The sequence below is a fragment of the Rhinopithecus roxellana genome, chromosome 6 (genome assembly GCF_007565055.1).
Source record: "Rhinopithecus roxellana isolate Shanxi Qingling chromosome 6, ASM756505v1, whole genome shotgun sequence".
Classification (NCBI taxonomy): domain Eukaryota; kingdom Metazoa; phylum Chordata; class Mammalia; order Primates; family Cercopithecidae; genus Rhinopithecus; species Rhinopithecus roxellana.
Genome location: NC_044554.1, coordinates 16847926 through 16875228, shown reverse-complemented (window position 1 = coordinate 16875228; position 27303 = coordinate 16847926). Strand labels below are relative to the sequence as shown.

General features: G+C 43.4%; 1 pseudogene across 1 annotated transcript; it reads left to right on the top strand.

Moving 5' to 3' along the window:
- The first annotated feature begins 202 nt into the window (after positions 1 to 202).
- Positions 203 to 2465, top strand: LOC115898264 (annotated as a pseudogene). Its single transcript, XR_004057954.1, has one exon. The product of XR_004057954.1 is annotated as an NADH dehydrogenase [ubiquinone] 1 beta subcomplex subunit 3-like (transcript).
- The last annotated feature ends 24838 nt before the right edge of the window (positions 2466 to 27303 follow it).

Here is a 27303-nt window from a genome sequence, read left to right as displayed (position 1 = left end):
CAGGAGAATGGCGTAAACCCAGGAGGCGGAGCTTGCAGTGAGCTGAGGTCCGGCCACTGCACTCCAGCCCGGGCGACAGAGCAAGACTCCGTCTCAAAAAAAAAAAAAAAAAAAAAAAATTAAGCTGGCATGATACTATATGTCTGTAGTTCTAGCTACTTGGGATGCCAAGGTGGGTGAATTGCTTGAGCCCTGGAGGTTGAGGCTGCAGCGAGTCATGATCATGCCACTGCACTCCAGCCTGCACAACAGAGCAAGGCCCTGTCTCAAGAAACAACAAAAAAATAATTTAACTTAAGGTGATGTCTTGACTGCAGTATTTATTCTACTTTTTAAAGCCATTATGGTGGGAAAACAATAGTTTATGGTAAAGGCTGAAGAAACTGGGAAATATTTTATCTTTAACTCAAAACAGGATGGTGATACGCAACAGTTTTAGGCAAAAAAAATTTACATTTAAGAAAAAAAGTATCATTTAATCTCATTAGGCAGAAGTGGAGCCACAAGCAAAAACAGGGCTGGTTATGGACGTAGGTTTCCCTTTCTGTTCATATGTTGAAACCTAATTCCCAATGTGATGGGTTTTGGAGATGGGGTCTTTGGGAGGTAATAGGTCATGAGGGTGGAACCCTCATGGATGGGATTAGTGCCATATAAGAAGAGTCCAGAGAGCTAGCTCACTCCCTTTCTGCCATGTAAGGATACAAGAAGTCGGCCTGGAAAAGAACCCTCACCAGAACCCTACACTGGCACTCTGATCTTGGACTTTCAGCCTCCGGAGCTGTGAGAAATAAATTGTCTTTAAGTCTTCCAGTTTATGGTACTTTGTTATACCGGCCCAAACTGACTGAAGATGGGGTCCTAGCAAGCAAAATCATAGCTGTGAAGAGTGTAATAGTATCTCATCAGCATGGGGAGGGCTATAGGCAAAACATGCACTAGTCTAGCTACTTAATCTTCAAGTATTAAGGACAACCTGTCCTTTTTATACAAGTCATACATTAGACATGTGCCTAAGATTGCAAAACACTGTGATTGAGTTTTGAAGGCTAGGGATACACCTCAAACTCAGATGTACTTCTTTCGTGCCTATTTGTAAGTCAGCAAAATCCAGAATTCAACAATATGTTAATTAATGTATTAATACGAAAATATTTTTGTGCATTATATTTTCTGCATTTTAGATCTTTGTGTGCCATGGAATATTTGATGATTTTTGGCTTTACTTAGGTTAAGTCAACCAAAGCATTTTGAAATGCTGCTTTTTTTTTTTAATTCACATGTATTTGTGGGTTTTTGTTTTTGTTATTATTGTTGTTTGAGACAGGGTCTTACTCTGTCACGCAGGCTGGAGTGCAGTGTCACAATCACGGCTCACTGCAGCCTCAACCTCCCAGGCTCGGGTGATCCTCCCACCTCAGCCTCCTGAGCAGCTGAGATTATAGGTGCCCACCCCCATGCCCATCTCCTTTTTGTATTTTTAGTGGAGACGGAGTCTCACCATGTTGCCCAGGCTGGTCTCGAACTCCTGGGCTCAAGTGATCTGCCCTCCTCGACTTCCCAAAGTGCTAGGATTACAGGTGTGAGCCACCACACCAGGCCTAAATCCACATGTATTTGTAATAGTTTTGCCATTGTTTAGACAGGCAGTTTTTAGATTTTTTAAAGTAATAGAAGAAGCCTTTCTTCCAACTAAATCTTATGTGGAAGTCTGATATGCAGCAATTACGTTAGGCAGTCATAGAGGACTGGCCATTTATAAAAAATATACCCTTGTTTTAAATCTTTGTTTCTTGTATTTAGTCTTGAAGTTCCATGTTTTATGACTATGTATTCTGTTTATTTTATAGCATGTTAGTAAAATGAAAGGAATTTACATGGATGGGGATGATAAAGATGCTTACTGACCTATTATAGGGCCTGTGCTTGGAGTTGCTTTTCAGTAATGGGATTGGATTTATAAGAATCCAGGAGTGTCCTGAGAGGTCAGATTGCAGTCAGGGACAATAATTAAAAATTGGTTGAAAAACACTGCGTTAGAAGCTGCCTGTATGTTTCTGTGATTCCATCTCCTCCACCAAGAGACATGGCCTATGGACATGAACATGAACATGGACACCATAAAATGGAACTTCCAGATTATAGACAATGGAAGATAGAAGGGACACCATTAGAAGATATCCAGAAGAAGCTGGCTGCAAAAGGGCTAAGGGATCCATGGGCCGCAATGAAGCTTGGAGATACATGGGCGGCTTTGCAAAGCCTGTTTCCTTTTTTTGATGTATTCTTTAAAGGATTCAAATGGGGATTTGCTGCATTTGTGGTAGCTGTAGGAGCTGAATATTGCCTGAATTCCCTGAATAAAGATAAGAAGCATCACTGAAGATAATACCTGGAAGTATCATAGTGGTTTCTTAACTCTCCAAAATAAGATTTCTTCACTATAGCCTACTCGTCTGGTTTGTCCCTTACAGAATATTAGTAAGATTTAATAAAGTAAAATAAAATATATATATATGCCAAAAAAAAAAAAAAAAGAGTCCATCTATCAGGCTGGGTGCGGTGGCTGACGCCTGTAATCCCAGCACTTTGGGAGGCCGAGGCGGGCAGATCACGCGGTCAAGAGATCGAGACCATCCTGGCCAACATGGTGAAACTCCATCTCTACTAAAAATACAAAAATTAGCTGGCTGTGGTGGCGCATGCCTGTAGTCCCAACTACTCAGGAGGCTGAGGCAGGAGATTCGCTTGAATCCGGGAAGCAGAGGTTGTAGTGAGCTAAAAAAAGAATCCATCTATCATCTGGCTGGGTATGATGGCTCACACCTGTAATCCTAGCACTTTGGGAGGCCAAGGAGGGAGGATCACGAGGTCAAGAGATCGAGACCATCCTGGCCAACATGATGAAACCCCATCTCTAATAAAAATACAAAAATTAGATGGGTGTGGTGGTGGGCCTGTAATCCCAGCTACTTGGGAGGCTGAGGCAGGAGAATCGTTTGAATCGCTAGCTGAGATCATGCCACTGCACTCCAGCCTGGGCAACAGAGTGAGACTTCGTCCCAGAAAAAAAAAAAAAAAAAAAAAAAAAAATCCATCTATCCTCTTTCATTTAGTCCCCTTTGTGGCCACACAGCAGTCTGTGTCCTATACCCACTTGGTCAAGAATATGTGTACTACTCACAAAAATGTATTTCTCAGTAAGTGACTCCCCTCTCTCTCCTTTCACCACTGTTCTTTTAACAATTTTTATTTGTGCACTATTCGTTTAACTATAACTTTGCCACCTTTGGACTCTAATAGACTCAAAAACCTGTTTGTCCAGTTTAGTGTATGTTTGTTTTAGTCCCTCACCCATGACTTACAATCATATTACTGTAAGCTGATATTTGGAACTGCATATACCTTTCATATGTTTATTTTTAAATTTTTTTTCTTTTTGCAAGTAGTTTCAGGATCTATATTTTGTTTGTTTGTTTTTGAGACCGAGTCTTGCTCTGTCGCCCAGGCTGGAGTGCAGTGGCATGATCTCAGCTCACTGCAACCTCCGCCTCCTAGGTTCAAGCAATTCTCCTGCCTCAGTCTCCCAAGTAGCTGGGCTTACAGGCACCCGCCACCACACCCGGCTAATTTTTGTATTTTTAGTAGAGACAGGGTTTAACTATGTTGACCAGGCTAGTCCCGAACTCCTGACTTCAGGTGATCTACCCTCCTTGGCCTCCCAAAGTGCTGAGATTACAGGCGTGAGCCACCGTGCCCAGCCTATATATGTTTAAATTGTCATAAAAGCTAACACGCTTTGGGAGGCCAAGGCGGGTGGATCATGAGGTCAGGAGATTGAGACCATCCTGGCTAACATGGTGAAACCCCATCTCTACTAAAAATACAAAAAATAATAATAATAATTTAGCCGGGTGTAGTGGCAGGCGCCTGTAGTCCCAGCTAATCGGGAGGCTGAGGCAGGAGAATGGTGTGAACCCAGGAGGCAGAACTTGTAGTGAGCCAAGATCACACCACTGTACTCTGGCCTGGGGGACAGAGCGAGAATCCGTCTCAAAAAAAAAAAAAAAAAAAATACCCAACACCATTTGGGGATGTTGGGGATAGCAGTGGAGTGTTTCAGAATTAAAGTTTTTGTATTTGTGGTATTCTCAAATGGCTCATTTTTCCAAGATCATGCTATGTCAAGTGGCTAGTCTGATAGCCCATAAGCCATAGTTCAGGGACGTTTTTACCTTTTTCTAAAGGGTACATATAAAAAGATATAAAGAACAAACTATTCAGATAGTTTGGTATCGGTGAATCATTTCAATAAAAATATACTGAGTCTTCCTTCTTTTAGCAAATGTTTATTGAGCTCCTACTATGTGCTAGCAGTCATTATGCTAAGTTTTAAGTATATAGTAGCAAACTAAATGAACATAATAATCCAGGCCTCATGGGATAAATTACAACAAAAAAATTATACACATAATACATTCATACATGTATAAAATCTTCATACCAATTACAAAGGAAATAGGGCTCTACAGAGAACGTTAAAGAAGCTACTCTAAATAAAACAGAAAAGGAATGAGAAATGAAAGGAAGTCTAGCATTCTAGAATTCCAGCATTCTAGCTGGGTGCCGTGGCATGCACCTGTAGCCCCAGCTACTCAGGAGGCTCAGGCAGGAGGACCCCACGATCCCAGGATTTCAAGTCTAGCCTAGGCAACATAGTGAGACAGAGTGAGAATCCGTCTCAAAAAAACAAACAAAAAAAACCAACCAATAAAGAAGAAAAGAAAAGAAATAAAAATTAAAACTGCATTATAGGCTGGGCGCGGTGGCTCACACTTGTAATTCCAGCACCTTGGGAGGCTGAGGCAGGTGGATCACGAGGTCAGGATTTCAAGACCAGCCTGGCCAAGATGGTAAAACCCCATCTCAACTAAAACTACAAAAAAATAGGCCAGGCACAGTGGCTTACCCCTGTATTCCCAGCACTTTGGGAGGCCGAGGCGGGTGGATCATGAGGTCACGAGATGGAAAACATCCTGGTCAACATGGCAAAACCCATCTCTACTAAAAATACAAAAATTACCTGGGCGTGGTGGCACACACCTGTAGTCCCAGCTACTCAGGAGGCTGAGGCAGGAGAACCACCGGGAAGCAGAGGTTGCAGTGAGCCAAGATTGTGCCACTGCACTCCAGCCTGGGCGACAGAGTGAGACTTTGTCTAAAAAAAAAAAAAAAAAAAAAAAAAAAATCAGTAGGATTTGAGGGAGGAATGGCAGAGAAACGACCTGGTTATTGCCAGAGCAAAAGCAAAGCAAGGAAAAATTGTTTTAAAAATACTTTAAAGAACAAGTGGAGGCCAAGTGTAGTAGCTCATACCTGTAATCCCAGCACTTTGAGAGGCCGAATCAAGTGGATCACCTGAGATCAGGAATTTGAAACCAGCCTGGTCAACATGGTAAAACCCCATCTCTACTAAAAATACAAAAATTAGCTGGGCATGGTGGCGGGTGCCTGTAATCCCAGCTACTCAGGAGGCTGAGGCAGGAGAATCCCTTGAGCCCAGGAGGGAAAGTTTGAGGTGAGCTGAGATTGCACCACTGCACTCCAGCCTGGGTGACAGAGCAGGATTCCGTCTCACCAAAAAATAATAATAATGAAGTTTATATAGAGGAGGGAAAAGACCAAGAATAAGCAACGCAATATTGAAGGAGATTAACAAAGTTAGAGGATGGCACTACCCAACTTCAAGACTTTCTGGCTGGGCACGGTAGTTCACACCTATAATCCCAGCACTTTGGGAGGCTGAGGCAGGTGGATCACCTGAGGTCAGGAGTTCGAGACCAGCCTGACCAACATGGTGAAACCCTGTCTCTATTAAAAATTCAAAAATTAGATGGGCATGGTGGTGGGTGCCTGTAATCCCAGCTACTCACGAGGCTGAGGCGGGAAAATTGCTTGAATCTGGGAGGCGGAAGTTGCAGTGAGCTGAGATCGCACCACTGCACTCCACCATGGGCAACAGAGTGAGTCTCCATCTCAAAAAAAAAAAAAAGTCATATGTCTAGATATAAAATGCAATGCAAAAGCCTTAAAACACCTAAAAGATAAGACAGAATTAAATCCAGACGACCTAGGGTTTTGCAATGACTTTTTAGGTACAACACCAAAGGCATGATACATGAAAGAAAGAACCAATAAGTCCAATAAGTTGGACTTCCTTAAAATTGAAAATTTGTGCTCTGGAAAAGACAATGTCAAGTGGATAAAAAGAAGCCACAGATTGGGAGAAAATATTTGTAAGACATATCCAATAAAAGACCGTTATCTAGGGCTGGGCACGGTGGCTCAAGCCTGTAATCCCAGCACTTTGGGAGGCCGAGACGGGCGAATCACAAGGTCAGGAGATCAAGACCATCCTGGCTAACCTGGTGAAACCCCGTCTCTACTAAAAAATACAAAAAAACTAGCTGGGCGAGGTGGCGGGCGCCTGTAGTCCCAGCTACTCGGGAGGCTGAGGCAGGAGAATGGCGTGAACCCGAAAGGCGGAGCTTGCAGTGAGCCGAGATCTGGCCACTGCACTCCAGTTTGGGCGACAGAGCAAGACTCCGTCTCAAAAAAAAAAAAAAAAAAAAAATACAAAAATTAGCTGGGTGTGGTGGCAGGTGCCTATAATCCCAGCTACTTGGGAGGCTGAGGCAGGAGAATCGCTAGAACCCAGGAGGCAGAGGTTGCAGCAAGCCAAGATCACGCCATTGCTCTCCAGCCTGGGTCAAAGAGTGAAACTCTGTCTTTAAATTAAAAAAAAAAAAAAATGCAACCCATCGAAAACTTTTTCTTCTAAGTTATTTCTAATTAATTAAGTATAAGTATAAAATTGAATTCAATTGTTTCAGTAATAGTATATACAGAATTCTAAATTATAACTCCATCAGTTTCTTTAAAGCTTTTTGGTTTAACCTTTTCACAATATTTGGTCTCTACTTCCATTGCTATGCGATTTGTTGAGGCAGGATATCTCTCTGGAGTGCAGTAGCGCAGTCACAGCTCACTGCCCCCTCGACATCCTGGGCCCAAGTGACCATCTCACCTCAACCTCTCGAGTGGCTGGGACCACAGGTGCACACCACCATGACCAGCTAATTTTCTCTATTTTTTGTAGAAATAGGGTCTCGCTTTGTTTCCTAGGCTGATCTCAAACTCCTGGGCTCAAGTGATCCTTCCACCTCGGCCTCCCAAAGTGCTGGGATTGCAGGTGTGAGCCCCCACACCTGGCCTGTTTGTTTTTTCAATCCCATGATTTACCTTTCTGTGTCACCTATACCTGAGACTTGGTAACCATCTCTTCACATACTTACAGTTAATTGTTCATCATTCATCATACCTGGATGTCTTGCATTTGACTGAACTTGCCCAGTTCTTTTCACAATTTCCCATAGGTCTAATTTCACAAACCTTTAATCAGTTGCTGTTCTCTGAACACTGTCCAAGTTTTTTCTCTTTATATAGTATGACATGTGAACTTAAATATAGTTTGTTCCAACTGAAGCCTGCCCAGTGCCAAATAAAGCAAAAATAATTGCTTCCCTCCTTTTTCTTGCATATGCCTTAATACAATCCTAGGATGTATTTGTCTCTTATTTCAACTCATCTAACTTAACACCAGCCATAATTGTTGGCTCTCCCTTGGCTGTTTCATCTACAGCTGCCTTTCCAGTATTTCCACATGCTTGCTGAAATTCAGTAGCATGTTAAAAGTTACATGTTAAATTTCTAAGAGGATTTCTTTCACACATTTTTTATTTAAAAATTGCCCCATGAACAATGTGAATGTAGTGTTTGGGGCCTCAAGAACTAAGGCTTGAACAATTCCAAGTACTTTTTTTTTTTTTTTTTTTTGAGACGGAGTCTTGCTCTGTCGCCCGGGCTGGAGTGCAGTGGCCGGATCTCAGCTCACTGCAAGCTCCGCCTCCCGGGTTTAGGCCATTCTCCTGCCTCAGCCTCCGGAGTAGCAGGGACTACAGGCGCCCGCCACCTCGCCCGGCTAGTTTTTTGTATTTTTAGTAGAGACGGGGTTTCACCGTGTTAGCCAGGATGGTCTCGATCTCCTGACCTCGTGATCCGCCCGCCTCGGCCTCCCAAAGTGCTGGGATTACAGGCTTGAGCCACCGCGCCCGGCTCCAAGTACTTTTGTGGTGGGACCTGGAAAGACGGATTTAGATGGAGAGGTACCAGGAGAGACTGCTGAAAACTGGAGGAAGATGGCTGCCTTTGGTTTTCTCTTTGTTTTTGTTTTTTGAGACAGAGTTTCGCTCTTGTGGCCCAGGCTGGAGTGCAGTGGTATGATCTTGGCTCACTGCAACTTCCATCTCCCGGGCAAGCGATTCTCCTGCCTCCAGAGTAGCTGGGACTACAGCCACCTGCCACCACGCCCAGCTAACTATGTATTTTTAGTAGAGACAGGGTTTCACCATGTTGGCCAGGCTGGTCTCAAACTCCCAACTTCAGGTAATCTGTCAGCCTTGGTCTCCCAGAGTGGTGGGACTACAGGTGTGAGCCACCGTGCCCGACCAACTGCCTTTGTTTTCTCCTGTCACAGTTCTTTGGTTGTAAGCAAGGGAAACCAATTTCAGCTAACGTAAGCAAAGGGGAATTTGTTGGAACTATATCAGAGGATTTTCAGTTGACTGGAGAATCATGCTCAGAAACTGCAAACACCAAGAATGCTCCCAAAAGTAGGAATCTTGGCCATAGTTTATAGAAGAAGAGAGCCGGGTGTGGTGGGTCACGACTGTATCTCAGTGCTTTGGGAGGCTGGAGGTGGGAGGATTGCTTGAGGCCAAGGGTTGAACATCAGCCTGGGCAACATAGTGAAACCCTGTCTCTACAAAAAATAAGTTAAAAAAATAAGCCAGGCATAATGGCACGCTCCTGTAATCCTAGCTACTCAGGAGCCTGAGAGAGGATTGCTTGAGCTCAGGAGTTCAAGGCTGCACTGAGTTATGGCTGCACCACTGCACTCCAGCCTGGGCATCAGTGTGAGACTTTGTCTCTTAAAAAAAAAAAAAATCATAGTGTCCTTCTTTGGGGACTCTTCCTCGGTTTTTCCCCAGTTTCAAGTTCTAAACAACCCTGGACACTGGATGTGAGGCACTGTGGGGGATTCTAAGAGTAAAAATAGACAACCAATACCCTTCAGGATGTTACAATCTAGGAAGGAGAGAGAGATGCACGAATAATGAAATATAAACCCAAGTGTTAAATATGCTCTAAGAAAAGTAAAATGGGGCTAGGCACGTAGGCTCACACCTGTAATCCCAGCACCTTGGGAGACTGAAGCAGGAGGATCACTTGAGCCTAGGAGTTTGAGACCAGCCTGGAAAACATGGTGAGACCCCGTCTCTAGTGAAATAATAATAATAATAATAATAATTTTAAAAAAATAAAGTAAACCGGGCTTAATGGCGTGAGCCTGTTGTCCCAGCTACTTGGGAGGCTGAGGCAGGAGAATTGCTTGAACCCGGAAGGCGGAGGTTGCAGTGAGCCGAGATGGTGCCACTGCACTCCAGGCTGCCAACAGAGTGAGACTCCGTCTCAAAAAGAAAAAAAAGAAAAAGTAAAATGTACTAAAAGCCAAGTTCCCAATTGTCTCCTGGTTGCAGAGAAATAGATGTTCCCAGTAACTCTCATGGTAACTATGGTTGCCATAAGGTGCATTTAGACTAGCTTTAACAACCTCTCAATTATTTTCTCATTGAACTTCTTCACTCAAATACTACAGTATTTCCAGACAGGTAAGTCCCCTAACCTATGTAAAAGTCCCCTTAGTGCTTGTTTTATCTTCACCCTAGGAAATCTCACATTCAGAGAATACCTCATCAGCATCATCTGCTCAGATGTCCTCTTGCTCAGCACTTGCAACATTAGTGAAATAACACATTGGTATGTCACTTTTTTGTTTATTTTCTTTTTTTTTTTTTTGAAACGGGGTTTGGCCCTTGTTGCCCAGGCTGGAGGGCAATGGCGTGATCTCACTGCAACCTCCACCTCCCGGGTTCAAGCAATTCTCCTGCCTCAGCCTCCCAAGTAGCTGGGATTACAGGTGTGTGCCACCACGTCCTACTAATTTTGTATTTCTTTACTAGTGATGGGGTTTCACCATGTTGGTCAGGCTGGTCTTGAACTCCTGACCTCAAGTAGATCCACCTACCTTGGCCTCCCAAAGTGTCAGAATTACAGACATCAGCCACCATGCCCAGCACCCCCACTTTTTTTTTTTTTTTTTTTTTTGTCTTTGGCAGAGACGAGATCTTGCTATGTTGCTCAGGCTGGTCTTGAAGTCCTGAGCTCAAGTGATTCTCTCACCTTAGCCTCCAAAAGTGGTGGGATTGCAGGCCTCAGCTACCATGCCTGTCCATATTTTGTTTTTTTGTTTTGGTTTGGTTTGGGTATGTCACATTTTGATATTAGATAATCCAAAATAGTTTATCTTGGTATGCAAGATGTTCAAGAACAAACAAACAAAAATAAACAAGCATCTATAATAAGGTACCAAAGTTTTGAATTATTTATCTGTGTATAGGTATGTATACACACGCAGACTATTATGAGGCATTTTAGAAATCACTTTCTCACATGCATTCCAATATAATTTCCTGAGAAAGGAGTTTCATGCAGGGAATTATACATAAACCACAACCTATTTTTATGGCCATTTTGAATTACTTTTGTATTTCTTTTTTTTTTTTTTTTTTTTTTTTGAGACGGAGTCTTGCTCTGTCACCTGGGCTGGAGTGCAGTGGCCGGATCTCAGCTCACTGCAAGCTCCGCCTCCTGGGTTTACTGCCATTCTCCTGCCTCAGCCTCCGGAGTAGCTGGGACTACAGGCGCCCGCCACCTCGCCTGGCTAGTTTTTTGTATTTTTAGTAGAGACGAGGTTTCACCGTGTTAGCCAGGATGGTCTCGATCTCCTGACCTCGGGATCCGCCCATCTGGGCCTCCCAAAGTGCTGGGATTACAGGCTTGAGCCACCGCGCCCGGCGTACTTTTGTATTTCAAATTCACTTTTTAAAGCTTCACCCATGGGGCGGGAGGACTGCTCGAGCCCAGGAATTCAGGACAGCAGAGAGGTGTGACCATGCCACTGCACTCAAGCATGGGCAACAAAGTGAGACCCCCATCTCTAAAAAATTTAATAAATAAAGGAAACTTCACTCATGCCCACAGAAGAGAAAATTGTGAATGAGTGCATCAACATCTACAGTACGCAAAAACAGTAGCTCTGAACATTGTTAGTAGGGTCCTAACAGTTACGATAGCCCAGTGAAAACTCTCAAAGGAAAGTGAAAATCTTCCTTATGTTAATAACGTGAAGGGAATCTACCAATTTTATGTTTTTAACAATAAATTTTATGCCTTTTCAGATAATGTGTACTTGTTTTATTGGTATTGTGAGTAAAGGTTGGGGGAGAAATCATAATATTTAAAAATTAGATATGCTACATTTTGGCAATTCTTACATAACTGATTTCACTATTGTTGAATTCTTAATGTTAAGTGAACATGTTTTTGGTTTTGTTTTTTGTTTTGTTTGACAGACAAGGTCTCACTCTATCATCCTGGTTGAAGTGCAGTGGTGCGAACACAGCTCACTGCAGCCTCAGCTTCCTGGGCTCAAGTGATCCTCCCCTACCACCTCAGCTTCCCGAGTAGCTGGGACTACAGGTGTATGCCACCGTGCCCCGCTAATTTTTTTATGTGTTATAGAGGCAGTGTCTCGCTTGTTGCCTAGGCAGATCTCGAACTCCTGGGCCTAAGTGATCCTCCCACCTTGGCCTCCCATAGAGTTGGGATTATAGGTGTGAGCCACTGGGCCCAAGGCTTCTTTTTCTTTTTCTGAAACAGTCTCACTCTGTTGCCCAGGCTGGAGTGCAGTGGCACAATCAGAGCTCACTGCGGCCATGACTTCCCGGGCTCAAGCGTCCTCCCATCTGAGCCTCCCTAGTAGCTGGAACTACAGGTGCTCACCATTACACCAGACTAATTTTTTTAATTTTTAATTTTTGTAGAGATGGGGTCTCACTATGTTGCCCAGGGTAATCTCAAACTCATGGGCTCAAGTGATTCTCCTGCCTCAGCCTCCCCAAGTGCTGGGATTATAGGCATGAGCCACCATGATGCCTAGCCTTAAGTGACTATTTAACAAAATGACTTTGTAGTATTATTTTCTTCATGTACCTATAAAATTGTTGTGGGGTGTTCCCCCCCCAAATTTGAGTACATCCATGGAAATACATCACTGAGATAAGCATCATCCATTCTTTGTGATAATGTGGAAAAAAGATTAAGGAACTGCCCTTTACTGCTCTCAGGATCTTTGGGGATGGTTCAGAAATCACTAACCGTTGCTGGAAATGTGATTGGGTTTTTTGGGGATAATCCAAAAATCATCAAGTACTGATGGAACTTTATCATTCTAAACTTCTTTTTTTTTTTTTTTTTGAGACGGAGTCTCACTCTGTTGCCTGGGCTGGAGTGCAGTGGCCGGATCTCAGCTCACTGCAAGCTCCGCCTCCCGGGTTTACGCCATTCTCCTGCCTCAGCCTCCCGAGTAGCTGGGACTACAGGCGCCCGCCACCTCGCCCGGCTAGTTTTTTGTATTTTTTTTTTTTTTAGTAGAGACGGGGTTTCACCATGTTAGCCAGGATGGTCTCGATCTCCTGACCTCGTGATCCGCCCCCCTCGGCCTCCCAAAGTGCTGGGATTACAGGCTTGAGCCACCGCGCCCGGCTCTAAACTTCTTAGAGACTTAAAATTATTTCTTGGAAACTTAAAATTCATGCTAATGTTGGAATGCCACAAGCATCCATGAACATATCATTTTAAGTAAGAGGTGGTATGTTCTACTCTCCCCTTCAGTTCAGGCTACTGTGATAATGTGCTTATAGATGTGGTAATGCCTCCTCTTGGTACCAAAGCCACATTCATTAGCTTTGTCAAAATAAATGATACCAGTGATACTGATTTCTTGCACTCTCAGTGACGTAACAGGATTTCAGTGAAACAGTCCCTTTAGTTTTTACTCTTTTATCACAGCCCCCTTAAATTACAACCCCCTTAAATTAGAACTCTGGTGTGAATCTGTATGAGCTACTATGGGTGAGAGGTTACCAGGACAGACCCTCAGAATTATCCTTTTGCTCAGACACTGGTTTAGTCAGAGATTATTCTTCATGGGTTTTGCATTTCTGCACATCTGGCGAGTGAAGCACTGACTGCCCTTCATTCAGGACTCTCTCTTCGGGGATGTTTGTAGAGCAAACAGTCTTAGAGGATAGGAATAAGGTTTTCCAGAGCAAGGGGCAAGCAAGTTTATTGCCATTATAAAAGATTCAGGCTCCTGAAGCTGAAGGTTCCTCTTCTATAATGCAGCCCACTGCAAGGGCAGATGCCATCTGGCCTTCTTTGCCTCTCCCTGTGGAAAATGGGACTTTGCAAACTAATGCCAAAAACAAACCACAAAATTGATACTCTGGCTGTTACTATTGCTATTGCTGTAAGAAACTCTTCATTCTGGCTCAGGACTATGATGTCTTCTGCCAGCATCCATGTGCCAGGCAAACTTTTTAGCTTGTAAGTTGGGTGAAATCTGAGATTGTTTACAGTTTTTCACATTGCCTCAAACTAAATGCACAAGCTCTGACTCCCAAAAGGCTATCTTGTCCCTTATGTGAATGTATTCTCAGGTGGACTAACTCCACCAGTGTTCCAGATGGATGCCCCCATGGCTGAGTCCTAGAGGGAACAGAGCTTAGACTCAAATCAGGACCCCTGCTACACAACTCTGCCAGTGTAAATTACTGTCATTATCCAAAGGCAGACTTCTAACTGTACTCATTATGATGCCTATGTCATAAGAAAAGAGGCCCTCCCCCTTGAAATATACTTGGCCTCTATTCTGCCGCTTTTATCCTATGGCTCCCATGAAGTCTTCTTCAGTTATTCCACCTGTGTTAGATCTTTTTCAGTTGCATGGAACAGAAACTCAGCTTATAATTAAAGATTAAACACTGGCTAATGATCAAAAACTAAAGTGATGAACACATTCATTACTTAGTTTGCTTATCCTTTTATTCTCACAGCTAATTTCCTTGATATATATATATATATATCATACACACACACACACACACACACACACACACACACACACACATACTGATTGGCTGGGCATGGTGACTCACACCTGTAATCCCAGCACTTTGGGAGGCCAAGGAAGGTGGATCACTTGAGGTCAGGAGTTCAAGACCAGCCTGGCCAACCTGGTGAAACCCCATCTCTACTAGAAATACCAAAAAATGGCTGGGCACGGTGGCTCATGCCTGTAATCCCAGCACTTTGGGAGGCCAAGGTGGGCAGATCACAAGGTCAGGAGATCAAGACCATCCTGGCCAACATGGTGAAACCCCTTCTCTACTAAAAATACAAAAATTAACTGGGCATGGTGGCACATGCCTGTAATCCCAGCACTCGGGAGGCTGAGGAAGGAGAATCGCTTGAACCAGGGAGTTGGAGGTTGCAGTGAGCCGAGATCACGCCACTGCACTCCAGCCTGACGACAGAGCAAGACTCTGTCTCAAAAAATAAAAATAAAAAAAAAGAAATACGGCCTGGTGAGGTGGCTCATACCTGTAATCCCAGCACTTTGGGAGGCCGAGGCGAGCAGATCACTTGAGGTCAGGAGTTCAAGACCAGTCTGACCGACATGGAGAAACCCCATCTCTACTAAAAGCACAAAATTAGCCAGGCGTGGTGGTACATACCTGTAATCCCAGCTAGTTGGGAGGCTGAGGCAGGAGAGTCACTTGAACCCGGGAGGAAGAGGTTGCAGTGAGTTGAAATCACACCACTGCACTCCAGCCTGGGCAACAGAATGAGATTCTGTCTCAAAAAATAAAAATAAAATAAATAAATAAAAGTGCTGACTGAGTTTACTTCCTGGTTTAAAATGGAAACTTATAAAGTTCAGGCATAAATGTAAAATGAAAATATCTTTTTACTAATAACCCTAATGGCATTCTTGTCATTAGGATTAAGAACGTGAGTCTGTAACAGAAGGCGCCTAAGAGCCTATTTACATTTCTGGAGCTAAAGGCAATGTACCCCAGAGACCCATTTTATCCCCTTCATTTTCTTCTTACCAGAAGAGCAACTCAGGATCCTTGCTTCTATACATTCCTGGGCATTTTCTTCTCCATATCTTTTTTCCAAAAGATATCCTTTCCTGCTTACACAGAAAGGTGGAGAAAAAAAAGTCAAAGGATACAATTTCCACTTTCTTTAACCCATGCTATGTGCACAATTATGTCTCCCCCAAAATTCACATATTGAAATCCTTAAATACCTCAGAATGGGAGTGTATTTGGACACAGGATCTTTAGAGAGGTAATTAGAGTAAAATGAGGTCATTAGAGTGGGCCTCCTTTTTCCCTTTTAATAATAGATTCCCTGGCTGGGCACAGAGAATCGCCTGAACCAAGGAGGCAAAGGTTGCAGTGAGCCGAGATCACACCATTGCACTCCAGCCTGGGCAACAAGAGCAAAACTCCATCTCAAAAATAAAAATAAAAATAAATAATAGATCCCCTCTCCACTCAAAATGATGGGTGGGCACATGACTTCCTAGCTGGAGACACTTCCCAGCTTCCCTTGCAAATCAGTGTGGCCATTTGAACTAGGTTTTGGTTAATGAAATGTGAGTGGAAGTAATCAGGATTCTTCCGCTTTGATGGCCTCAAGAATGAACTTGCCTACTCTCCACACATTGCCTTACTCAGGGCTGGAATGTGGACAAGGTACTGATGAGCTACTTCAACCCCATGTGGTTGAGACAACTGCTTGTTACTCAGATATGGAATCTACATGCATAGGCAAGTAGAGACATGGCCAGCTGGGTCCCTGGATGAACTCTTGTCTCTCTTCACAACTGTTACAGGGGAGAAATAAACATTTCTTATTTAAAACAATGTTATTACAGCAAGTTAGCCTAAACATTAACTAATACAGCCAGCAGTAAATTAATACTTTTGTGTCAAGCAGTGTATTCAGCTTCTATATAGATTATCTGTTTTAACCCTCACAACAACCCTGTGATCTCGGTTCTGCTATTAACCCTGTTCTATCAATGAAGAAATTGAGGCACAGAGTGGCTCAAGTAATTTGACCAAGATAATGCAGCTAGCAGATGGTAGAGCTAGGAAGTATACTTAGGCAGTTGACTTCAAAAACTGCTTTTTAGGAAACACACACTGTTGGTGGAAATGTAAATTACCAAAACCTCTATGGCAAACAGTTTGGAGATTTCTCAAATAACTAAAAATAGAACTTCCATTTGATTGAGCAATCGCATTAGTGGGTATCTACCCAAAGGAAAAGCAATCACTGTATAAAAAAGAAAAAAATGATACCTGCACTCATATGTTTATCACAGCACTATGCACAATAGCAAAGATATGGAATCAACCTGAGTGGTGTCCATCAACAAATGATGGGATACAGAAAATGTGATGTGTGTGTGTACATACATACATATACATATATATATACACACACACACATATACATATATATATATGTATATATATATATATATATATATTTTTTTTTTTTTTTTTTTGAGACAAAGTCTGGCTCTATCACCCAGGGTAGAGTGCAGTGGCACGATCTCGGCTCGCTGGAACCTCTGCCTCCTGGACTCAAGCCATCCTCCCACCTCAGTCTTCCGAGTGGCTGGAACTACATGCACAGGCCACCACACCTGGCTAATTTTTGTATTTTTTGTAGAAACAAGGTTTCAGGCTGGGATGCAGTGGCTCACCACATGTAATCCCAGTGCTTTGGGAGGCCAAGGCGAGCGGATTACCTGAGGTCAGGAGTTGGAGGCCACCCTGGCCAACATAGTGAAACCCCGTCTCTACTAAAAATACAAAAATCAGCTGGGTGTGGTGGTGTGCGCCTGTAGTCCCAGCTACTTAGGAGGCTGAAGCAGGAGATTCGCTTGAACCCAGGAGGCGGAGGTTGCAGTGAGCCAAGATTGTGCCACTGCACTCCAGCCTGGAGTGACAGTGACACTCCATGTAAAAAAAAAAAAAAAATTAGAAAAGAGGTTTTGTCATGTTACCCAGGCTGTTCTCAAAATCATGAGCTGCAGCAATCTGCCTGCCTCAGCCTCCTAAAGTGCTGGGATCATAGTCATGAGTCACCAAACCTAGCCTGGTGTGTGTGTGTGTGTGTATACATGTATATGTGTATATATATACACACATACATGTATATGTATATATGTATGTGTATATATACACATATATATACGTGTGTGTGTGTGTGTGTATATATATCCTGCCTCAGCATCCCGAGTACCTGGGATTACAGGCACATGCCATCACTCTCTGCTAATTTTGTATTTTTAGTAAAGAGGGGGTTTCTCCATGTTGGCCAGGCTTGTCTCGAACTCCCAACCTCAGGTGATCCACCCACATCGGCCTCCCAAAGTGTTGGGATTACAGGCATGAGCCACCACACCTGGCCCATACATACATATATATATTACAATGGAATACTATTTAGCCATAAAAAATGAAATCGTATCTTTTGTAGCAACATGGGTGGAACTGGAGGCCACTGTCTTAAATGAAACAACTCAGAAACAGAAAGTCAAATACCACATGTTCTCACTTATACATGGGAGCTAAATAATGTGTACACGTGGACATAGAGTATGGACCAACAGACACTGGAGACTAGGAAGGGTGGGTGGGTGGGAGGGGTAGAGGAGTGAAAAATTATTTAATGGGTACAATATACATTATTTTGGTGACGGTGACACTAAAAGCCCAGACCTCACCACTACAATATATTCACATCACAAAACTGCACTTGTATCCCTTACATTTATACCAAAAAGCAATCTTTTACTGGTTAACTTTAGTACATCCCCTGAGAGAATTTGAGATGCTTTGCAGGGGCTAAAAATAGAGGCATTTCTGTTCTACCAATCAATTTTGTTCAGTTTCCTGTCTAGTACCTGCATAAGAAAAATGAATTTTTAAAATTATTGGTGATTTTAATGTATTTATCTTATGCATTATAAAACCTTACTCTGGAAGATACTCTTTAGACATTCCAGATATTGGAATTTTATGTACAGTAAAATTTCCAAAATAATTTTGGAGACTAACATGGACTTACTTTCTTCTTTCTTCCCCTTCCTTCCTTCCTTCCTTCCTTCCTTTCTTTTCTTTTTCTTTCCTTCTTTGTTTCTCTCTCCTTGCTCTCTCTCTCCCTCCTTCCTCTCTCCTTTTTTCCTCTCTCCTTCCTTCCTCTCTCTCCTTCCTTCCTTCCTTCTTTCTTCCCCCTTCCTTTCTTCCTTCCTTCCTTCCTTCCTTCCTTCCTTCCTTCCTTCCTTCCTTCCTTCCTTCCCTTCCTTCCTTCCTTCCTTTTTTTCTTTCTTTTCTTTCTTGACAGAGTCTTACTCTGTCACCTAGGGGGAAGTACAGTGATGCAATCTCGGCTCACTTCCCAGGCTCAAGTGATTCTCATGCCTCAGCCGCCCGACTACCTGGGACTACAGCCATGCATCACCATGCCTGGATAATTTTTGTATTTTTTTTTTTTTTTTTTGAGACTGGAGTCTCGCTCTGTCGCCCAGGCTGGAGTGCAGTGGCCGGATCTCAGCTCACTGCAAGCTCCGCCTCCCGGTTCACGCCATTCTCCTGCCTCAGCCTCCCGAGTAGCTGGGACTACAGGCGCCCGCCACCTCACCCGGCTAGATTTTTGTATTTTTTGGTAGAGACTGGGTTTCACCGTGTTAGCCAGGATGGTCTCGATCTCCTGACCTCATGATCCGCCCGTCTCGGCCTCCCAAAGTGCTGGGATTACAGGCTTGAGCCACCGCGCCCGGCCTAATTTTTGTATTTTTCAGTAGAGACAGGGTTTCACCATGTTGGTCAGGTTGGTCTCGAACTCCTGATCTCAGGTGCTAGGATTATAGGCATGAGCCACTGCGCCTGGCCTAACATGGAGTGTTTTTAACTTTTTTTGGTCAAGGTGAGTCCCTTGAAATGTTAAAAACCTATTCATTCCCATCATTTACAAAAAGGCCATTTTAACTCCAAGATAAATAGGAGAGTCAAAGACTGGACCAAAAAAGGAATATATTATAATTAAACTGGATAAATTTTTCTTCCACTGTTTGGTGCTTGAAATCTATCACCTTCCATCCAGTGGAAGTGAGCCTCTGATGATGAAAAGGGTATTTTCTCTAAGTTTACTTTAACAACAGTCATCATTGGGCCATTTAAAATTCTTGGCAGGAGTTGGGCACAATGCCTCATTCCTGTAAATCCCAGCATTTTGGGAGGCCGAGATGGGCAGATCACGAGGTCAGGAGTTCGAGACCAGCCTGGCCAACATGGTGAAACCCCATCTCTACAAATGCAAAAATTAGCTGGGTGCAGTGGTGTGCGCCTGTAGTCCCAGCTACTCAGGAGGCTGAGGCAGGAGAACTACTTGAACCCGGGAAGCAGAGGTTGCAGTGGGCCGAGATCACACCCATTGCACTCCAGCCTGGGTGACAGAGTGAGAATCCGTCTTAAAAAAAAAAAAATTCTTGGCAGGGCCTGGTGTCTACATATCATACATTTCTTTAGTGTGAAGGCAGCACTACCTGTAGCAGGATATTGCTTCACACATCTAACCTCTTGTAGTTTATTTCACTAAACTGAATTTTACAACATAGAAGTAGTGTGTACCTTATTTCCTCACATACTTCCATCTCATAAAATTTCTCCTAGAACCTCTTTTGAGTATCAAATAAAAGGTGACTTTTATGGTTTTAAAATCTCTCTGTTCTCCCTCTCCCTAGCTCCCCACCTAGATAGGCTGCCATTATGATCGCTAACAGGAAAACTGATAGATTTAAAATTACTGTTTACGTTATTGTCTGTGCAGGAACAATCAAAAAATAATTTGTGTCTCATTCTGCTGTAGAGACAAAAATACTTTTTTTTTGTTTTTTGAGATGGAGTTTTGCTTGTTGCCCAGACTAGAGTGCAGTGTTGAGATGTTGGCTCACTGCAACCTCCACCTTGCGGGTTCAAGTGATTCTCCTGCCTCTGCCTCTCGAGTAGCTGGGATTACAGGTGCCCGCCACCAAGCCCAGATAATTTTCTTGTAATTTTTAGTAGAGATGGGGTTTCAACATGTTGACCAGGCTGGTCTCAAACTCCTGACCTTGAATGATCTGCCCTCCTCTCATTCCCAAAGTGCTGTGATTACAGGCATGAGCCACCACACCTGGCTGACAAAAATATTTTTTAAAATTCTCCTAATGGCTATTCTGTTTTGTTTTGTTTGTTTTTTGTTTTAGGATCTTGCTCTGTCACCCAGGCTGGAGTACAGCTGCACCATCACTGCTCACTGTAGCCTCAACCTGGTGGGCTCAAGTGATCCTCCCACCTCAGCCTCCTGAATAGCAGGGGACTACAGACATGCACCACCATGACCGGGTAATTTTTAAATTTTTTGTAGAGACTGGGGTTTTATTTATTTATTTATTTTTGAGAAGTCATCTAGGCTGGACTGCAGTGGCGTGATCTCGGCTCACAGTAACCTCTGCCTCCCAGATTCAAGAGATTCTACTTCCTCAGTCTCCCAAGTAGCAGGGACTATAGGCGCCCATCACCACACCTGGCTAATTTTTCTTTTTTGGTTGTTGTTGTTTTTTGAGACAGAGTTTTGATCTGTCTCCCAGGCTGAGTGCAATGGTACGATCTCCGCTCACTGCAACCCCGGCGTCCCGGGTTCAAGCAATTCTTGTGCCTCAGCCTTCTGAGTAGCTGGGATTACAGGTGAGTGCCACCACGTCCAGCTAAGTTTTGTATTTTTAGTAGAGACAGAGTTTCACCATGTTGGCCAGGCTGGTCTCGAACTCCTGACCTCACATGATCTGCCTGCTTTGGCCTCCCAAAGTGCTGGGATCATAGATGTGAGCCACTGCACTCTGCCTTTTTTTTTTTCCCAGAGTCTCACTCTGTCACCCAGGCTGGAGTGCACTGGTGCAATCTCAGCTCACTGCAACCTCTGCCTCCTGGATTCAAGTGATTCTCCTGCCTCAGCCTCCCGAGTAGCTGGAATTACAGGCACATGCCACCATACCCAGCTAATTTTTGTATTTTTAGTAGAGACAGGGTTTCACCATGTTGGCCAGGCTGGTCTCAAAGTCCTGACGTCAGGTAATCCACCCGCCTCAGCCTCCCAAAGTGCTGGGATTACAGATGTTAGCACAGCCCCTGATTGCTGTTTGATATATATGTTAGTTTGGTTAATTTGTGCTGGATATGGAGATGCTCTTCTAGGCCAGAGAAGTATTAAAGAAAATGATCACCTTAAAAAGCTAATACAAAGGCTGGGTGCGGTGGCTCATGCCTGTGATCCCAGTATTTGGGAGGCTGTGGTGGGAGGATTACAGGAGCCTAGGAGTTTGAGACCAGCCTGGGCAACAAAGCAAGACCCCATTTCTACAAAAAATAAAAAAATAGTAGCTGGGCACAGTGGTGTGCACCTATAGTCCCAGCTACTTGGGAACCCGAGGTGGGAGGATCATTTGATCTCAGGAGTTGGAGGCAGGCAGTGAGTCATGATGTCCCACTGCACTCTAGTCTGAATGACAGAGCTAGACCCTGTCTCAAAAAAAAGGTCCAGTGCAGTGGCTCACGCCTATAATCCCAGCATTTTGGGAGGCTGAGGTGGGCGGATCACCTGAGGTCAGGAGTTTGAGACCAGCCTGGTCAATATGGTAAAATCCCGTTTCTACTAAAAATACAAAAAATTAGCTGGGCATGGTGGCGGGCGCCTATAATCCCAGCTACTCGGGAGACTGAGGCAGGAGAACTGCTTGAACCCAGGAGATGGAGGTTGCAGTGAGCTGAGATGGTGCCACTGCCCTCCAGCCTAGGAGACAGAGCAAGACTCCATCTCAAAAAAAAAAAAAGTTAATTAAAAAATTGCATTATACTTGAATTTCCTCAGGTATCACCAGTCTGTGGGTAAAAAGGAGAGTAACATTAACGATTCAAGGCCGGGCGCGGTGGCTCACGCCTGTAATCCCAGCACTTTGGGAGGACGAGGCGGGCGAATCACGAGGTCAGGAGATCAAGACCATCCTGGCTAACACGGTGAAACCCCATCTCCACTAAAAAATACAAAAAATTGCCGGGCGTGGTGGCGGGCGCCTGTAGTCCCAGCTACTCGGGAGGCTGAGGCAGAATGGCGTGAACCCGGGAGGCGGAGCTTGCAGTGAGACGAGATCGCGCCACTGCGACCCAGCGAGACGCTGTCTCAAAAAAAAAAAAAAAAAAAAAAAAAAAAATTAACGATTCAGATTCCACTGGCTCTTGTTCCTATGGATTCACAGAAAAAGTTCAGCCCCATTTCAAAACTTCACATTTGCTTCTGGGAAGTCTATTCTGGAAAGTTTCCCTGTGGCCCCCGCCAGAAGGCAGCGCTACTTCGCCCCCAACACAAGTCTCTGCAGCACCTGCCCCGGCAGCGCCAGTTGAGCCCCTGAAGCTGGGAAGGCTTAAGCTGACTCCTCTGCTGCACATAGCAAAAAATGGTCATTTCTGTAGTTGCAGCTACAGATCTACGATAATCAATCTATATTCATATTTTATGGGGGGGTTTTGAGACAAGTCTTGCTCTGTTGCCCAGGCTGGAGTGCAGGGGCATGATCATCATTCACTTGTAGCCTTGACCTCCCTAGCTCAGGTGATCCTGCCACCTCAGCCTTCCAAGCAGCTGAGACCACAGGCATGTACCACTAAGCATGGCTAATTTTTCAATTTTTATTTTTTGTAGAGACAAGGTCTCCCTGGGTTGCCCAAACTGGTCTTGAATTCCTGGGCTCAAGCAATCCTCCTGTCCGGCATCCTGAGGTGTTGGGACTACATACGTGAGCCACTGCGCCCAGCCCTTTTTGTTTTTGTTTTGTAAAGGTAACTTCCCAGCGGAATCCTCAAGATTTCTCCATGTTTTTGGAAAAATGAGTTACATTTGAGATGGTTTTCCTTTTTGGAATTTAATGGTATTCATTACATTACATAGCTATGCTGAGCTCTATTACACTAAAAAGTAGGCTAATTGTCTTAACTTTGACAGTAATGACATTAGATGTGTGAAGATTATATTTGGAATAAAGCACTTGGATTCATTCATTTCCTCAGTAAATATTTATCGAGCACTAGTATGTTTCAGGGAGTGTCTGTCTACATGCTGGGGACAAGTGATAACAAAATCCCTGCCCTCGTGCTGAGTTAACAATCAACAAACTAACAAACATTTAATTTATGTCATCAACTCATTTCCACAAAGATAATAACATCTTGACTTCAAGTTTTCTGAGTTTCTGGTCTAAAGAATTGCGACCTTCAAGAGCTCAAATCATTTGTTGGGGAGAGAGGCCAGTGACATATTTTTTCCTTTACAATGAAAGTACCTGTAAAAAGAGGAAGAGAAACTGAGGGTAAAGATAAAAAATGTTGAAATCTTCTTTCTGGATTTCAGATAGAGTCTCTCGCCCTAATTGATGCAATTTACACACCATGCGTCTCCTTCCCTAGGATCGTCTCCAGTTCTTGGGGACTACAGATGAACTTACTTTTAATACATTTTATGGCATTTGGAGGCCCTCCAGTGGACAAATACTATACCTGAAAAAAATCGTTTTACTATGCTAAAGTGTTCAGGTGTGAAGTGTACTCATGTTTGCCAACTTACTTTGAAACATATTTTAAAAGATGGAGTAATGGATGAATAGTGACGCACAGATCATTAGACATGTGATAAAAATAACAATGTTAGTTGTAGAATCTAGATGATGAGTATATTATATGACTCACTGTATAATTCTTTCAACTTTTCTGTTTGAACATTTGATAATAAAATATTCAATAAAAATCTTTGTTAAAGATTAATGCCTTTAGTTCACATTATTGAAAATTTTGCTGAGATAACATGTAAATTACCTTCAAAAATCATCTTAAAAATTGTTAATAAAACATGGATTTTTTTTTTTTTTTTGAGACAAGGTCTTACTCTGTTACCCAGGCTGGAATGCAGTGGTATGACCATGGCTCACTGCAGCCTTGACCTTCCAAGCTCAAGACATCCTCCCATCTCAGCCCTCGAGTAGCTAGGACTACAGACTAATTAAAAAATTAACCCAGCTAATTAAAAAAATTTTTTTTTGAGTTGGAGTCTTGCTCTGTTGCCCAGGCTGGAGTGGAGTGCAGTGGTGTGATCTTGGCTCACTGCAACCTCTACCTCCTGGGTTCAAGCAATTCTCCTGCCTCAGCCTCCCTAGTAACTGGGATTAGAGATGTGTGCCACCACACCTGGCTAACTTTATTTTCTGTAAAGATGGGGTTTTGCCATGTTGGCCAAGCTGCCCTTGAACTCCTGACTTCAAGTGATCCACCTGCGTCAGCCTCCCAGAGTGCTGGGATTCCAGGCATGAGCCACTGCACCAAGCCTTAAAAATGTTTTCGTAGAGACGAGGTATCACTATCTTGCCCAGGCTGGTCTTGAACTCCTGGGCTCAAGCAATCCTCTTGTCCCAGACTCCCAAAGTGCTGGGATTACAGGCATGAGTCACTGCACCCTGCCTGGATTAATTTTTAAATGCCTGAAAAACACTTATTTTTAGAAAACTTTAGACAATGTAAATGTGAAATAGCTCTATGAATTCTTTGTTTGAAAAGAGGCTTATGTTCCCGGAATATCTGTTTTATGAACTCAGGAAATTGTTAACAAGTTAACTGAATTTGCTTTTTACATTAGAGAGGCAATCGTTTGAGAATTATTGACAATAATTTTTCTTAGAGGAGATGCATTGGTCTGGGTTCAATGCAGAGGCAAAATCTACCCTTAGCTGGTGTAAGCCAAAAGGGACTTACTACATGGTATATTATAAAATTTGTCAGGTTAAAGAAACAGCGTATAAGAACTTTGGGAGGCTGAGGTGGGCAGATCACAAGGTCAGGAGTTTGAGACCAGCCTGGCCAATATGGTGAAACCCTGTCTCTACTAAAAATACAAAAATTAGCCAGGCCTGGTGGCATCTGCTCATAATCCCAGCTACTCAGGAGGCTAAGGCAGGAGAATCACTTGAACACGGGAGGCAGAGGTTGCAGTGAGCCAAGATTGCACCACTGCACTCCTGCCTGGGTGGCAAAGTGAGACTCCATCTCAAAAAAAAAGAAATAGTGTATAGGCTGAGCTTCAGGAGTGACTCACAAATCTACTCTGTAGACCTGGGCTGTCAAAACATGCTGTTGATGCCAGGATCCGGAAGCCAGTCCTACAGCTGCTAGTTTCAGAGCCACGTTGCCTTTCCTATAAAACACTCCATCAAGAAGGATGCCTCATAATCTGTCTCTCTGCCACTCAATTATGACTTCTTCACTATATGCAAGTGCTTCTAGCAGCGGTTAGTTGGTTTGTTTTGAGATAGGGTCTCATTCTGTTGCTCAGGCTGGACTGCATGGCACAATCATGACTCCCTACAGCCTTGACCTCCTGGGCTCAAGTGATTATCTTGCCTCAGCCTCCTAATTGGCTGGGACTACAGGTGCATGCCACCACGTCTCACTAATTTTTTTTTTTTTTCAGAGATGGAGTCTCGCTATGTTGCCCAGGCTGGTCTCGAACTCCTGGGTTCAAGTGATTCTCCCACCTCAGCTGCCCAAAGTGTTGGAATTTAAAATGTATGTAACAGCCCGAAAAGGGTACCTTCTTCACTCTGACTGACTGCCACCTCCATTCAGACAATTTCTTTGTAGGTTATGTGCATCTGGGTCTACCCGTAAGCAGAAAATCGGGTTAGGCCCTCAAGGAGCTTGCAAGCGAATGTGGAAGACATATTTTATAAACAGCTAATTTTAAATGATGTGGAAAAACTGAATAGAATACAAGAGCTAAGGAAGCTTGATGGAGAAAGTAGATAATTCTGCCAGAGATCAAGGGAGTGATACATGCAGAAGTAGAAAGACTTTATAAACAAAGTAAACTTGGTGGACTTTGAAAGGTATGTCACTCTACTTTTGCTTTTGGAGAAAGTGGTCAGGGTGGGGCCAAAGGAGCAAAGCATAGAGTTGGAAAATTCCAAGTTTTATTTGGGGGCTAAATTTCTGGTTGAAGGTTAGGGTGGAGGAGGAGTGGGAGTGCGAGATAAGGCTAGAAAGCTTGCAGCCACATAATAGATGTCAAATGCTAAGGCCTCTCCGCTCTCATGGTTACTTTCCCAGGAAGAATTACTTAAATAGGGCTGTTACTTGAATATATAATATCACCTAACTCCAGTCCCGCCTCCTCTCCCACATCCTTCATCTAGTATAGAGGGAACAAACCTTCCCTTCATTGTAATCTAGGACAAGTTACTTAACTTCTCTCTGTAACTTGATTTCCAAATCTATAAATGGAGACGGAAGATAGTGCCTATATCGTTAGTTAAATAATTTACTTAAAACAGTATGTGGACACAGTGAGCACCATATGAACACTTGTAAGTTGGAGGCAGTAGATATAGCATTGCCTATCAGAAATTCTCAAATAATTGTTTAGAGACATTTAAATAAAAAGGAGGCAGGGCACAGTGGCTCACACCTGTAATCCCAGCACTTTGGGATACCGAGGTGGGCAGATTATTTGAGGTCAGGAGTTTGAGACCAGCCTGGCGAACATGGTGAAATCCCATCTCTACTAAAAAAAAAAAAAAAAAAAAAAAAAAAAAAAAAAATACAAAATATGACCTGGGCATGGTGGCACGTGCCTGTAATCCCAGCTACTCGGGAGACTGAGGCAGGAGAATAGCTTGAACCCAGGAGGGGGAGGTTGCAGTGAGCTGAGATTGGGCCACTGCATGCCAGCCTGGGCGACAGAGTGAGACCCTGTCTCAAAAAAAATGAAAAAGAAAATAAAAAAGAAAAAAAAAAAAGGATTTTTAGACTTGTGCTAACTCCCAATCATGGGCTTAAGACTTTCACAATAAAAATCACTACGTGTATGTATCATTCTAGCCTTAAAAAACATAATTGCTAAAAGGACTATTAGAATGCCTTTCTATTTTACAGTCTGGGTAAATGCTTTCCCAGATTTAGGAGCTTCTTAGAGAGTTTTATCAAACATGCAGGCACATTTCTGATTATTCAAGGCTTAAGACTTAGGAAATTCTTTGGCTTTTAGCTACAGCCT